At 34.5% G+C, this 16,140-nt stretch overlaps 1 long non-coding RNA gene across 1 annotated transcript in view; it reads left to right on the top strand.

The window, feature by feature from the left end:
- The first annotated feature begins 4,168 nt into the window (after positions 1 to 4,168).
- The window catches only part of LOC117085680, a 439,146-nt gene continuing 427,174 nt past the window's right edge, over positions 4,169 to 16,140 (top strand). The window contains exon 1 of the long non-coding RNA XR_004438049.1: positions 4,169 to 4,215. This is a non-coding gene — a long non-coding RNA (uncharacterized LOC117085680). The remainder of the gene's footprint in view (positions 4,216 to 16,140) is intronic.

Consider the following 16,140-nt stretch of genomic DNA (forward strand, 5'->3'; position numbering starts at 1 on the left):
AGGTGTTTGGGTTATTTTAGATTAATACTTATTTTGAAAGTATCCCTTGTGCTAAATGTTATTTCTTGGTTAGTTGGGGTGATACTACAGTATGATCTTTTAAAGCAAATCAACCAAGTTACTGTCAATAAGAGTCAGTAAAAATCAAGATTGTGCAGGTTTCCTAGCAGAGGTTGTAAGTCGCAGTTGATACCTCCCTAACAGTTTTCCACATTCAAGTCACCTGACCTTCCAATTGAAGATAGTCTTGCTCTAGTACTCAAGAGTAATTTCTGCTATCAGTTAAGGCTTGGCATCTCCCAGTTCATAGAATTAGTGAATCTCACTATACCTTACTTCTCCTTTGAAACACAATCTTGTCTAAAGCCCTAGTATCATATGGAAAATCCTCATAAGCCGTTATTCTTTGCCCACACAGCTCTCAAATTCTTGTCATCAGATACACTGCTTCAGGTTTTCAACCTGAAGCTTGATCTATCAATAATCTAGTGCCTGAATTACCACCAAGCTTTTTACATTATTTACACAGTACATCTTATCTACTCTGGCAAGCTTGCCTTTCAGTCCAGTCCATATTCCAACTATGTTTTTGTTTTGTTTTGTTTTGTTTTCTACTAAATGCTGATTCCCAGATCCTTTTATCACTGTGTTGCCTTGAAGAATCATGATGACTCATGCATGAATTTCATGTTACAATAAATTTATATTCAAAAGTATGTAATACAACATTAAACATTTTGAGTGATGGAAGTTTAAAACAATTTGACTAAGGATGAAAGGATGAACCTGGTATTGAGGCTCTTGAAATATTCGTTTAAGTTTTACTTTTGTACTTACTGGATCTGAAACTTAGTCACATAATTTAAATTTTGTAGGCTTCAATGTCCTCCTTTGAAAAAATAAGCTACAATAATATTTATCTTGACTTCTGTTTCTATTCATGAAGGAGTTCTGTCTGTAACACTTGTCCTCCAGCTTTCACTGCTAGAAAACTGGACTAAATATATAGAAATGCTATGATCTTCAAGAGAAGGGAAGCAAGTGAAGAGATGATTCCAACACTGGAATTTCTGACTGGAGGCAATTTTTAGACCATGATGCGTGGCATATGGAAGAACAGCCTAAACATAACTTTATGGTATTTAATTTTGTAGTTGAGGAGACAAAGATCTGAGTTTAGAGAGAACAAAGGAGCTAGAATTTGTGGGGCAGATTACCAGAAAGGAGGGAAATACACAAAGAGTTCTAGAAATCTGCAGAGGGTCTCCCCAGAATCTTTGTTTGAATAGCAATCTACACATACGTAATGTGAAATTCCACATGACCAGGTGACAAATAACTGCTGGAAAAGCATAATTAGAGTGAACTCTAAGTAGAATTCCCAGGGGTCTCACAGGTCTGGGAATCTTTTGATTTGCCATCAGCCAGAGTAGTGAACCCCCATTAAATACAGAGGGAGTTCAGTAGAGAGCACAGAAGGACCAAGCCTTAGGAACAGGGATAAATTAACACTAAAGACTACTTCAGACTCACCCTAAAAATTGTTTAATGCAAGCCTCAGAGGAATCAATATGAGTCACAGGTAACTTAACTGTCTGCCAGGGACAATTCTATGTCTAAATCAGTACAACTAAATCTAACACTAAACAAAATAAAATGTATAATATCTGGCAACCAATAAAAAATTACTAGACATGAGAAAAATAATAAAATATGACTCAGATCAGGAGAAAATTCAGTCAATAGAAACAGGCCTGTAAATGACAGATAATGAAGTTAACAGAAAAAGTTTAAAACATTATTACAAATATAAATGTCAAGGATTTAAAGAGAAGTATAAATATAATGAGAGAAATAGATAATAAAATAATATCAATATCAAAATTAAACTTCTAGAAATGAAAACCAAGATAGCTGAGATAAAAATTTCACTGAATGAGATCAGAAGCAGATTAGACACTGCAGAAGAAAAGATCAGTGAACTTGAAGGCGTAACAATAGAAAACATACAAAATATCAAGAAAAAAGGAGGTTTTATAAAAGTAAACAGTGTCAGTGATTTTGGAGACAATAACAAGTTATTTAACATATAATTTGAATTCTGGAATTAGATGGTAGGAAAATTGAGGGTCAGAAAAACTGTTTAAAGATATAAGGCCAATGTTTTCCCCATAAGCTTTATGAAAACAATACTCCCATGATCTCAACTCACGACAACCTCTGCCTTCTGAGTTCAAGCTATTCTCCTGCCTCAGCCTCCTGAGTAGCTGGGATCACAGGCACCCCCCACCATTCCCAGCTAATTTTTTTTGTATTTTTAGTAGAGACAGGGTTTCACCATGTTGACTAGACTGGTCTTGAACTCCTGACCTCAAGTGATCCAACTGTCTCTGCTTCCCAAAGTGCTGAGATTACAGGCATGAGCCACCATGCCCAGCCTCAAATTGATCTTATATTGAACTAATTATATATGTGTAATAATGATAAAAATAAGAGGAGGAAGAAGAGAAGACAATAATTACTGTTTTGGAATATGCTGTGCCTGGTCTTTGCTAAATGCTGTTACATGTAATATCTCATTTAATCTTCCTAGCAAATATATTTGATAGCTACTATATTTATTATTTTTCAATCACAAAAGATGAAATTGAGAGATATTATGTAATTTACTAAAGGGCATTCAGAAGAAAGTGACAAACCAGAGATTTAACACTACATCAGTCTGAATTCAAAAGCATCCCATTATACTATCTCCCAGATGTAAAAAACTATAAGCATGAATACTACTTCAGAATTTACTTTTAGCATAAACTTTACATTTAAGAAATGTTCTAACTTTCTGTTTTATATTCTTTGTCACATACAATTTAGCCTCTTCAAACTGTATTCTTTAAATGTAGATAATTTTCTATAATTAGAAAACAGGCTACCACTTTTTTACAAAAATAAATGGTTTGCTGTGTTGATTCTAGAATCTGTTCTAGGGTCAAGAGAGGAGTAAAGCTACTGTTTAAAATAAAATGGTTTAGTTAATATGTATGCTCATGTGTTTTTATCTAAACAATCAAGAAATTACTTTTATTGATGAAGAGATAACATTTTTGAAAAAACCCTGAAATTTTTAAAAACGTAAATGCTGTAGCCAAATGAAAAAAAAGTTATCCTGTAATGTATTTTTCCTGTAACTATGAAATACTGAACTACAATATTGCACTCCCAGCATTATTATTGTTGCTACTTAATGGAATAACAACAGTAGTAATACCTTCTTAAATTCCTAAATATGGAGCTAGAAACCTAATGGTTCTAGTGCATCTTTATGACAGGACTTTTTTTAAAAAAGAACCTTATATGTTGGTAGTGCAATGTATGTGATAAATGCATTGGTAATGCAAATATATAATTATGATTATGTACTATTCAGATTTTCATCAGAAATAGAGAAATACTTTGACTTTAATCAAAATTCTTAATGGTAGCATGAACATTTTTAAATTTATGTTTTCCAAAGCATTGTTAAATAATTTTTCAGATTGGTGCAAAAGTAATAGCAGTTTTTGCCATTACTTTTAACGACAAAATTGACCTGCTAAGAAAAACAGTAACTCTTCTTTTAATTAAGTATAGTGCTTATTAGGAACTTAAAGTGGATCCTCCCTTTATATTGTGGAGAGCAGGTATGCTAATAGAAGAGAGAGAAAGCCCTTTGACAGGAAATAAAATTCTGAATATTTTATAGATAATCAGCAGTACTGCAAGGGCTTCTGCTGTCTTTTATCAATCTGACTTTATGTTTGGGCGCTGAGATCTGCCGGTAGGTGAAATAGAGCAGGAGCTTACCATCATAGAATATACTGCATGTACTAGTTCAAGTTTAAACAATATCTTTGGTTTCAACAAAGGGTAGGCAATCATTGTGTAAAATAGACATATTAATATTTTATTTTTTCTTATGATCTAGGGATCAGCAGGAAATGCATTGGGACTACATTTGAAGACTTACTTAGCTACATACTCATAGACACATACACACACGAGATAGTCATCTATATACAGATCTTTGTTATGAATAAGTGAATTATTTCCTTTATTTCAAAATTCTTGCACTAGTATGAATTATTATTTACTTCTTCTTTGCCAATAATAATATATTTTGCTTTTCTTTTTCAGGGTTTAAACTTGAAAAGACTAGAGACAGTTCAAGGAGGGAGAGAGGTAAGAATGTTTAAAGAAGAGGGACAGGGAAAAAGAGGAAACATGGCTATGGTGTTGCAGTGATGTGGTGATGGTGATTGATGATAATTACGTTGATAATGGAAATGGAGATGCACTGAAGAGAATGTTGTATGCATATGGCTCCGTTCATTCTGGCCAAAGCATGTTTTACATGTTTATGTAAATGTGTTATTTGTGCTTGTTCCTCTGAAGCTAAAGAAAATGTTGTTTCTCTGATTAGGCAAACATTGTTTCTGTTATAATGGATTTCTGTAGAAGCAGGTCCTTTCACTGGGGGCAGAAAAGCCTTTTTAAGCAAACATTACAATGCAATTTTTAAAACTGAGACTGAGAAATTAGCAAAATTCTAACAATGCAAACATTTTATGACATTTGGGATTCTTCATTTCCTGTCAAAGGCTTTTGGCATATGCTACTAGGTTGGTATGCATTATTAGAGAGTATGAAGTTGCTCTGGTAAAGCTAGTGATTTTAAAAATTCTTTAATTATTGCCTACCCCAGATGCTCTATAACAAGGAGAAACTTTTGACAGTACTAAACATAATACCACAGAATTTATACTGTGCACATTATTTTCTGATTCTAACTGAATGTGAAGACTTAACATCACTTAGATTTTTATCCATGCTAAATGTATATATGCTGTACTCAACTCTGTGACTCAGGTTGCTGGGAGGTGTGGGAAGGGTGGAATGTTTAATTCAGTAAATCAAAACATTCTCACTGCACACAAAAATCATTTTTGGTGATACTTATATAGCAATTTTTGTACAAAAGTGAAGATATTTTGTCCTATAAAATGAGGAAATAAATATACTGTCCTCTCCATTTGTAGCACCCTTTCTGTAGAAACAGATTTCTTCCCTATAGTGGTGTTTGCCAGCTTTCCTTGATGTTTTCATACCAGTTGCATGATTTTAGTATTTGACATTTTAGTTCCTAGTGAATTTGTCATTTAAGGTCTCTTTCCATTTTCTCAGCTATTTCCTATCCAGAAGATCTATCTTTATTTAGAAACACATGAAGTTGGTTCATGTTGATGGAACAGCTGGACGAGATGAAACATAGATAAATCTTTAGATATTTTTCATGTTGTAGGAGAGCAAGATGATTATGGTCATCAGTATGACTGGGGAAAAAATGCACTTCATAAGGAAGATCTCAGAGCCTTTTACAGCTTTGTGAGAGTGACTGCTTTCATTCAGACATGACCAAAATGGATCTACTTATAGAAAGAACTAAACTGATCACCTCCTAAGTGAAAGTTTACATCCAAGCAGTACTGCCGCAATTTATCTCTGCTGATTTAGTGCCTTTAGGGACATACAAATGGAGTTACTCGGCTTCTCCTTGCTGTTTCCTAGTCTAATAGCCACTGTATGTCAAAAGAAGGAAAACTGAAATCCATATCTCCTTACAACGGCATTGCTAAATGGTGGCAAAATTCTGCATTTGTTTTACTAAGATTTTTATAGTTTTTAATTATGCATTATTTTTAAATGCATAATGATTGGGTTTTATTGAAAGAGTGGCTCTTAAATAGTATTGCTTATTTTTCTAACGTCCTTCGATTTTATTTTTATTATAAGTGCACTTATAAGTAAGGAACATGGTGAAAATGTGTTTAAATTAATTTTAGAAGTATATTGTTCTCAAAACTACCTTGTGATTTCTGTGAAGGTCAAAATTGTAATAATTTACAATTTAATGTATACATCTCCATAGAAGGGACAACATTGATTTTGGCCTTCTCCCTCAGGTTAATGGAATAATTATAAAAAGCTAAGGTCATGAAATTAACCATAATCCAGTAATGTCTTCTCCACTTGACACCTCTAATTCGTGACAGAAAGTAAATGTCAACTATTAAAATTCAAAACAACTACTTTACTTCCACTTAGGGCAGCACGGGGTTACTTAGGCATATTTCTATTCAATCTAAATACTTACCTTAGCTTGCCCTGTGACTGAGAGGCCTAGTGTGTTCTAAGATAAGAAACTTTAGGGAGGTATAAGACAATTAGGTGAAGTATGTTGTGAAAACTGTTATTTTCAAGTCTCAATGGTAGATGACCTGTGAACAAAGAGTACAATTACTATGTTAAGGACCTTGTGATCTCACATAAGAAATGGGACATGTATATATCTAATTTCTATTTGTTGTGTTCTATTATGTGTGTGCATAATACAATGTACAATGTACTTCTGATTATGTTAAATTGAAACGGGGGGATTTAGAAAACTCTTACTCCAAATGATTTCCTAGAATTTCTCATTGTAATGCTATTATGATTGATAAATAATAATAATTACTTATTATGATGAATTAATTTCTTAGTTCAAATGACAGCTATTCCCAATAGGTGTTGATGGATGCAATGTCAAGGGCTTATTACCAAATAGTTTTAAGAAGATTTAAGAAGTGCCATTTAAAATGTTCTATTTACTTATTGAAGTAATGAGAACAGAGTATTCATAGAAAATGAAGTAGACAGTAATATGCTATTTAGCTAAGTGGTAAATACCATTAAAAATCTAATTGCCAGACAAGAAGGCTAGATTTGAAACTATATGCTATATAAAAATATAAATTAAGAAGTGATTAAAATGTAAATTACTTTTCTAAAGGAAATAGAAATAGGTAACACCTCAATTGCTAAATTGTGAAATATATGAAAATAGCTATTAGCTGTATAAAATAACTCCAGTTATATTGGTATTTTTGCATTTTTATACATGCATATTGTGTATACAATTTGAGGGGGCTGATTATAATAGATAATAAAAACCTTGTTTAAAAGGGGAGATTAGTAGAATGCTATACAAAATGTGATGATTTAACAGATATTTTTAACCGATTATAAACACTTTTCTTGCATCCAGTGGGATTTTGCAACTCATAGAAAAACCTCAGTGAAATTGACTGGGTAAGACACATAGATAAATCATTATTTTTTTTCATTAAGTGTGTATAACACTAAGTTACTGTAATTTTTCTTAGAATACTTTAAAATACCTTTGTTATTTTAGGTAGTTTTTCCACCCCCCCCCCCCAAAGGCCAGTTTTTAAGTATTAAAGCTTCATCTGTGTGTGCCTGTGTGCACAGTTTTGGAATGGCAGATTGTCTGTATTTTTACCCTACCTCAAAAATGCCCAACCATTGGTATTCTGAATATTCTGTATCACAGGTCTAAAATCACATGATATGTGACTTTATATCATGATGAGGAGAACTAATAATTATGTTTCAATGTCTAAATCAGGAATAAATATTTAGCTTCTGAAATTCTATTGAACGTGATAAGCTAATATGAAATACACTGGCTATTGGAACTTTTGGATTAAGGCTGTTATTGGAAGTTACAGAAACTCAGGAACCACAGAGGCTATGCAAATGAAGACAAATGTGTAGTGATCAAGGATCACTTTTATACAATTTGCATGACTCAGATCTCTTAAAGTAATGAACAACTTGGCAGGGATAATGTTGCCGTTATTAATCTGGAATTCTGAAAAAAGGTTAATATTGGTACATTTGAATATTTTAGATAAATAGTTTATACTCTTACAAAACTGTTTATAAATATGCTTCTTAAATATCAGAAAGAATTAACACTTTAGGTCATCTCTGAAGTATTTAGAAATATGATCAACAACTTTATAGACATACTCATTTCACATTACTCCAAAAATTCCCACGTGTTTTGGAAATTTTTCAGTTGATGATATTTGCATGATCATGCCATTGATATTAAAAAAAATCCCACTTTCATTTGTGGGATTGCAAGCACAGATAGATTCTTACAGACACTTAGGAAAAAATTATACATTTTAAATGATTAAAATAGCTGATTTATGAGTGTATCATTCTCAAGAAAATAATGAGCATATCTTATAACCTGTTATCTGTTTTGGAGTCCAGAATGCTTCACTAACTTTCTCTGCTGGATTACAGTGTACTGATTCTCTATTTCTTTGCTGAAAACCATAAATAGGAAATTATTGATGATACAAACCTCAGCGACTTAAAGAAACATAATTAGAGACAGTTGAAAAAAGGCAGATTGAAAATCAATGTTTAGTTAAATACTCTTTTCCCAGCCCTGTTTTATATTTACATTAATTAATCATTGAAAATAATACTTCAAGATTCTTTATTGATGTAAACTATCATTTGAACATATAACATCCTAAAGAAAGTAATTATTTTATTCTGATAGTGGACTGTATGCCTTTGCTAATAGACTTGGATAGACTTTGCATTGTTTATCTTTTGAGGAATTACATTTTTCTACTTGAAATGGAAAATCATTTTAATTCTCCCCAAAAGAGAAAATTCTGAGAATCAGATAAATTGTATTCTGAATTTCAAAGTAACTTGTCATCCTGGAACATTAACACAAGAAAGATTTCAACTGGAATGAAATAAAAATCACCAATGATTTCTCTTTCCATTTATGATTTAATTAGAATTCTGAATCAGACTACTTTGGGACTAGGTTATTGCTTGAGTTAAGCAAAGTCACTCTTTTCTCTTGCCTGAGAGATCTCTGGAGAGAATTGTTTTTTGTGTTTGTGTTTTTTTTTTTTTTTTGAGATGAAGTCTTGCTCTGTCACCCAGGCTGGAGAGCAGTGGTGAGATCTCTACTCACTGTAAACTCCACCTTCCCGGTTCACGCCATTCTCCTGCCTCAGCCTCCTGAGTAGCTGGGACTACAGGTGTGCATCACTACCCCTGGCTAATTTTTTTTTGTATTTTTAGTAGAGATAGGGTTTCACCGTGTTAGCTAGGATGGTCTGGATCTCCTGACCCCATGATCCACCCGCCTTGGCCTCCCAAAGTGCTGGAATTACAGGCATGAGCCACCAAGCCCAGCTGAGAATTGTTTTTTTAAAGGGATAAAAGAAGAAAAATATGCAACTTCTAAGAACAGAACTAAAATTGAAGAAAATGTACTATTCTTGGGAATAAGAGTTAACAAAAACCATTAAGCAATATTGTTCTCTTAAGGTCTAGTATTTTGTATAATTTGGAAATTATAGAAGATAACTATACTTATTTTATAGCCTTGTGCCTTGAATAAAAAGTATCTTCCATAAGAAATAGATCATGATTACAAGTTTTCTTTGATAATTTTATTGCAAAACTTGCTTCTACTTGTATGTTTTCTTTATTGTCTAATATGCAGAATATAGTATCTTGAATTTTCTACTTTAGTTCAACTTTAGATATCCCATTCTTAGTTTCCGTATAGTTTAGTAGAATAAGAAAGTCTTTTATAATCTCAGTGATGACAATTTTTTGGGAAATATATAGAATTTTTCAGTTGTTAGGTGCCTATAGCCTGCCACTAAGATGTATCTGATGAACAGTGTGAATTAGAGATCAAGAGACCCTTTAAGGACTCAGTAAAAAAAAAAAAAAAAAATCTCAGAACTCAGAATTGACAGGCAATAAGGAGAGTAAAGATCTTTATACTTACTGTCAATGAAAAGAGTCAAACTCTGTAGAATATTTGAAGAGATTTATTCTGAGCCACATAAGTGACCATGATCTGTGACATAGCCCTCAGGAGACCCCGAGAACATGTGCCCAAGGTAGTCAGGGCGCAGCTTGGTTTTTTACATTTTAGGGAGGCGTGAGACATCAATGAAATATGTTTAAGAAATACATTGGTTTGGTCCAGAAAGGCGGGACAGCTCAAAGCAGCGGGTGGTGTGGGGGATGCTTCCAGGCTATAGGTAAATTTAAACATTTTCTGTTTGACAATTGGTTGAGTTTATCTAAAGACCTGGGATGACAGAAGGAAATGTTCAGGTTAAGATAAAAGACTGTGGAGACCAAGGTTCTTTTGAGGTCTTATAGTGGCTGCACTTAGAGACAATAGATGACAAGGATTTCTTATTCAGATCTTTAAAAGGTGCTAGACTCTTAGTTAATCTCTTTAGACTTGAGAGGGCCAGGAAGAAAAAGAACCAGCTATGTTAACAGAGATTCTTTACAGATGCTAATTTTCCCCCACAAAGGACAACTTTACAAGGCCATTTCAAGATATGGCAAAGAAACATGTTTTGGGATAAAATATTTTGATTTTCTTCTTTGTCTTGTAATGTTAGGCCAGAGTCAGGTTGGAAAGTAAGGCACAATATATAGAGTTAAATAAAACCCATCTGATGAGAATTTATGATTTGTAGGGCATGACTCCCCAGACCTTTTATATAGGAATTTGGGCAAGATAAAAAAAAAAAAAATCAGTTTAGTCCTTATTATAAATCAACATTTAATTAGAAGAACTACACATTACAAGGCCATAATAATTGTTCCTGTTTCAAAAGTTTGTTGAGAAAATGAGTTAATATGCATAAAGCTCTTTGAGTAGGGTCTGGCACATAGGAAGCATCCAACACGTGCAACAGTTACCATTATTATTATTATTATTACTATTATTATTATTTATATAATCAGGTCTTTCCTTCATATTTTCTTCTGTCAGAGATGCTATTCAGATATTTTACTGTCTGCGTTGACTAGTCCACACCACGACATCAATGATATCCTAGGCCAAGTCTGCTTTTTAAAGGATTTTACATTCCAAATTTGTTCTGAGGTAGCAAATCCCAAATATGGCAACCAATTCTACTTTAGAATCTTTATTTAACCTCGAATATTCTATTTCCACATTTCATATTACAGATGAGAGAAAAAAATATTTAGCTTTTCTACTTATGGCATTTTTTGTTGAAGGCAGTGCTTAAGGACTATAGGTTTTATAAGCTGTTTTTCACATCCTATATATGTTCTGGGTCATCTTCAGATTGGATTTTGAAGATCTCTTCTATGTTTGTACATCACTGACATTCCAAGAAATGACCCCAAAGAAACCTGTTGATCAAGCAAAACTAAGCTTAGTAGATCTACTTTAGTAAGAAAGATCACAGTAGTATCTCAAATGGTGAGAAAATAATTAAAAGTGCACTCAGTTTAACTTTTTTCTCCTTCTTTGGAAGTGTTTGACTGGTTATCTGAATCAGATATGTGCCTAGAGTAGGCGCATAGTGACAGAAAAATACTTTCCAAGACAAGCAGCAAAAAAAAAGAGGAAGGGGAACAAGTGAGGGGGAGCCAGCTTCTGACAGATATAAAATCACTGTGGGATGATAAAACAGCCTTAAATATAAGAAATCCATTACACACATAGACACACACATGCACAGAAAGCCACATAAAATAATATTTAAAATATGATTAAGCAGTAATTTGAGACTAATCAATTACATGAAGAAACTGTTCAACCATCATGTTCCCAAGATAGAGTTCTCCAAAATGGACACTAATTTAGATTGTACCTGGTAGGATTATGCCAGTTAGAGACATATGCACATGAGTTTAACTGAAACATAAGTAGGAATTTGACTGAAAGGTCAAAAGAACTGATAAGAGCACATAAAAATTTTGCTGGGGCAACCTCTTAAAAACCTGGTTTAAGACCAGGTTGAGCATGGTGAAACCCCGTCTCTCCTAAAATACAAAAATTAGCCGGGCATGGTGGCGCATGCCGTAATCACAGCTACTTGGGAGGCTGAGGCAGGGGAATCTCTTGAACCTGGGAGGCAGAGGTTGCAGTGAACTGAGATCGCTCCACTTGCACTCCAGCCTGGTAACAGAGCAAGACTCAGTCTCAAAAAACAAACAAACAAACAAAAAAAAAAAACAAAAAAAAACACCAGGTTGGGGGCCTGACAAACTCTACCTCCAAGCAAAATGAAACTAAATGAAACAAACAAGACAAGATTGAGGAAGGCCCTCATAAGGTTTTGAAAAGGTAATCAAAGTAATTTGTCCAAAGAACATCAAGAACTTCTGAACTCCTGAGTCTTTGTAACTCAGAGAGTGACAATAACAAACAGTAGTGTCCTTTCTCATCACGGATAAGTGGTTTTGAGGTTGATTAAATAATCAAAGGATTACTTAAAAAGCATTCTCATTTCTAGGAGACAGAAACTTTGTATTTGAGAGATTGACAAAAATAAATTAAGTTTAGACTCAAAGCAGGATTTTCCTCACTTTTGCAGTCAGACAGACCCCTGAATGGGAGACTTATGAGGCCTCAGAGAAACATGTTTCAGAGGAACTCTTGCAGGTGGGTTTCAATTCACCCTGTGTTATATCTCTACAGTGTTTCACTGTTGATGCCACAAAAGACCACAATGAAAGAAATCTGTTGAGGGAACAAAGCTAGTATGTTAGGTCCCATGCAATAAAAAAAGAACACTACATTAACAAAGTTTTTGTAAGTCTCTAAATGGGAAAATTAGGAGAAGATATTTTACAAGATGTTAAAATCCAGGCTGGGTTAGTTAAAGGGGGGTTTTGCAAGGTTGAGAATAGGCAGGGATTAGGCAGATTTTATGACACTGTAGCTTTGTACAGCACAGTTAGATATTGTGATTTCAGGGTTCTGAAATGAAACGTATTTTTCTTGTTCGTGTCTTTTCTTTTTAATCTGGATATAAGTAAGGTTTTGTAGCTTTACAGCGGATTTTACAAAGAGGCGAGGACCAAGAAGGATTACAGTAGAAGGATTTTGACTTTTAAATCAATATACATTTAGATTTCTCTTTTTATAAAGAACATAAATTATCTTTAGAATCAGTTCAACCTTGGAGATATTTTTATTTGAAAAGGCAAAAAACAAATGATAATGTTTATTTTGCTCCGTTATATATTTATTTGAAAGCATATTCTTAAACAAACTTACAGCATTTGTGTGTGTGTAAATGATTATGTAATTATTTCTTGTTCTTTAACTATGCCAATTAATGTAAAAGAAAATACTACTCCAGATGGTTGAACTGATTCAGCTTGCTTTTATCAGAAAAGTATTTATTCATATCCAAATGAGGGTGAACTCTTATGATTCCCTTCTTAATTACAAATAGAAGCTAATTGCCACCTCAAAAATATAAAGAAAACAAACATTTTCATTATTTTGATACTTACCATATCACAGTAAGATTTTTTTTTTTTCTGTTTTGGTTTATATTTTCCTCTTGAACAAATAATCCTCGTGTAAACTATCTAATTTTTTTAATTTTTGGCATTGCCGTGTAACGTATTTAGTTCCTGTAAAACCACAACGGAAAAACACTGCTCTTCTCTGGAGAACTTTGCTGCCCTTCTCTCAGCTTGGCAATAGATCTCCAAATTTCTTCCCACCCCTTAGTCATCTCTCTTTTGAGGTCAATTATTTGACATTAGGTCCATTCTCTGTTCACATCCTATCCTCCAAGCACTTTGAAACAATCTCCAGCCATTGGTCGCCACTCAGCCCTGTGAAAGATGAGCACTTCTAATGAGTTTTTACCATTGTCCTTTAATCATACCAAAGGGGTCCCTCAGTACCTTCCCAGTGATCACCACATCCTCACCTATATGTCATCTAAAACTTTTAAATAAGATTACCTAATAATGGAAAAAAATGTATTTCTAATTTTTTAGCTCCTAAGAAACATGGTGTTGTTAAGCTATTTTATAAACAATTGTCTCAATTAGATTAAAAATCCAAGAATTAGAGACTTTCAGTCTTATACAAATATTAGTTGTGCTCAAAATAATAGCTTTAAGTAGAATTGCTACTCTACACTACATTTGTCTGCTCAAGCTGCTGTAACAAATTACCACCAAGTAGGTGACTTTAATGGCATCATTTTAATTTTTCACAGTTCTGGAGGCTAGAAATCTTTGATGCCAGCATCAAAATCAGCAGGTTTGCTTTCTCCTCAAGCCTCCCTCCTTGGCTTGCAGATGACCACCTTCTTGCTGTGTCCTCACATGCTCTTTACTCTGCTTATCCCTGGTGTCCCTTTGTGTGTCCAAATTTCCTAATAAAGGCAATAGTCAGATAGGATTAGAGTCCAGCCTAACAGCCTCATTTTATTTTTCTTTTTGGTTTAAATTCATGCGGTACAGATGTAATTTTGTTACATGCATAGATTGTGTGGTGGTGAAGTCAGGGCTTTTAGGGTATCATTCACCTGAATAATATACATTGTACCCATTATGTAATTTATCATCATCCACCCCCCCCCCGCCACCCTCTCACCCTTCTGAGTCTCCACTGTCTATCATTTCACTCTTTACCTTCATATAGCATTTAGCTCCCACCTATACAATAGAAAATGCAGTATATCCTTTCTGTGTCAGATAATTATCCTTTAAAAGCCTTATCCCCAAATATAACCACATTAGGAGGTCCTGGGGGCTAGGGCTTTACCATGTAAATTAGGGGAGGACATAACACACACTACAAGTAATATGACTGCATCATCTGTTTCCCTCAAAAAAAGGGCTTCCTCTTTGCCCTATACTATTTACCCAAGAGCTTCTTGTTCTCTTCAGTAACCTTGAAACTTGATCACATTCAAATTCTTTTTTGTTTTGTTTTGTTTTTTTTGAGACGGAGTCTCGCTCTGTCGCCCAGGCTGGAGTGCAGTGGCCGGATCTCAGCTCACTGCAAGCTCCGCCTCCCGGGTTTACGCCATTCTCCTGCCTCAGCCTCCTGGGTAGCTGGGACTACAGGCGCCCGCCACCTCGCCCGGCTAGTTTTTTGTATTTTTTTAGTAGAGACGGGGTTTCACCGGGTTAGCCAGGATGGTCTCGATCTCCTGACCTTGTGATCTGCCCGTCTCGGCCTCCCAAAGTGCTGGGATTACAGGCTTGAGCCACCGCGCCTGGCCGATCACATTCAAATTCTAACCATTAACAATAAACAAAAAATAACAGACCGGGCACAGTGGCTCATGCCTGTAATCCCAACACTTTGGGAGGCAGAGGTGGGCAGATCACAAGGTCAGGAATTTGAGACCAGCCTGGCCAATATGGTGAAATCCCATCTCCACTGAAAATACAAAAATTAGCCAGGCATGGTGGTGGGTGCCTATAGTCCCAGCTACTCAGGAAGCTGAGGCAGGAGAATCGCTCGAACCCGGGAGGCGGAGGTTGCAGTGAGCTGAGATCACACGACTACACTCCAGCCTGGGTGACAGAGCAAGAATCCATCTCAAAATAAATAAATAAATAAATAATAACACTTATAAACAGTTCCCTATCTGCAGTTATGATATCCCAAGTGCTCTGAAAACTGGTTTACTTTTTCCTAAAAGGGAGGCTCAAGCTAGTTTAATGGTAAAAACTTGTCCTAAACTAAAAGACCTACTTACAGTCTTTGTTTTTTCCACTTCACATGAACATTTATATGTTTTGCTGCAGAAACATGAAAGTGTTTGTACAGCCTGCTGCTCTAAACCTTACTGGGGATATTTTTAAAATGTGGTAAATGCTCTTTATTATTATTTGAAAATCAAAGTAATTCTGAATTACCAGATACATATGATCTTCAGAATTTTAGATAAGGAATTGTAGGACTGGTAAGATACATTTCACTCTGAACACTAGAAAAACAGGGTCCTCTTTGCCATAAAAATTGAGTTAGCATGTACTAAATGCTTATCATGGGCCAGGTGTTGTTGTAAGCACTTTACACATATTCAGTCATTTAATTATCCAGTAAACTTTAGAAATAGTCATGATTATTCTCATTTCAATAAAGAAGAAATGAAATCATAAAGTGTTTGAATAACTTTCCCAAAGTCTTACAGTTAGTAAGCCCACGAGGCCAGAATTCAAAGCTAGAAAATATGTCTCCAGAGTAAAACTTAAACAATACACTATGACTTATAAGGAGAGAAATGAACAGACATACCACAACTGAATAATTTTGGACTAATGGCATTCCTTGAGAGCATTAGCTAATCTCCACTTAACTAAACATTTCTATTCTCTCTCCCTCTTTTTCTACTCTTCCCTGGTCTATCTTCTTGCCTACCTATTCGTTGCCTATAG

This window comes from Trachypithecus francoisi, unplaced genomic scaffold (assembly GCF_009764315.1).
Source record: "Trachypithecus francoisi isolate TF-2019V2 unplaced genomic scaffold, Tfra_2.0 Lachesis_group1, whole genome shotgun sequence".
Taxonomy (NCBI): Eukaryota; Metazoa; Chordata; class Mammalia; order Primates; family Cercopithecidae; genus Trachypithecus; species Trachypithecus francoisi.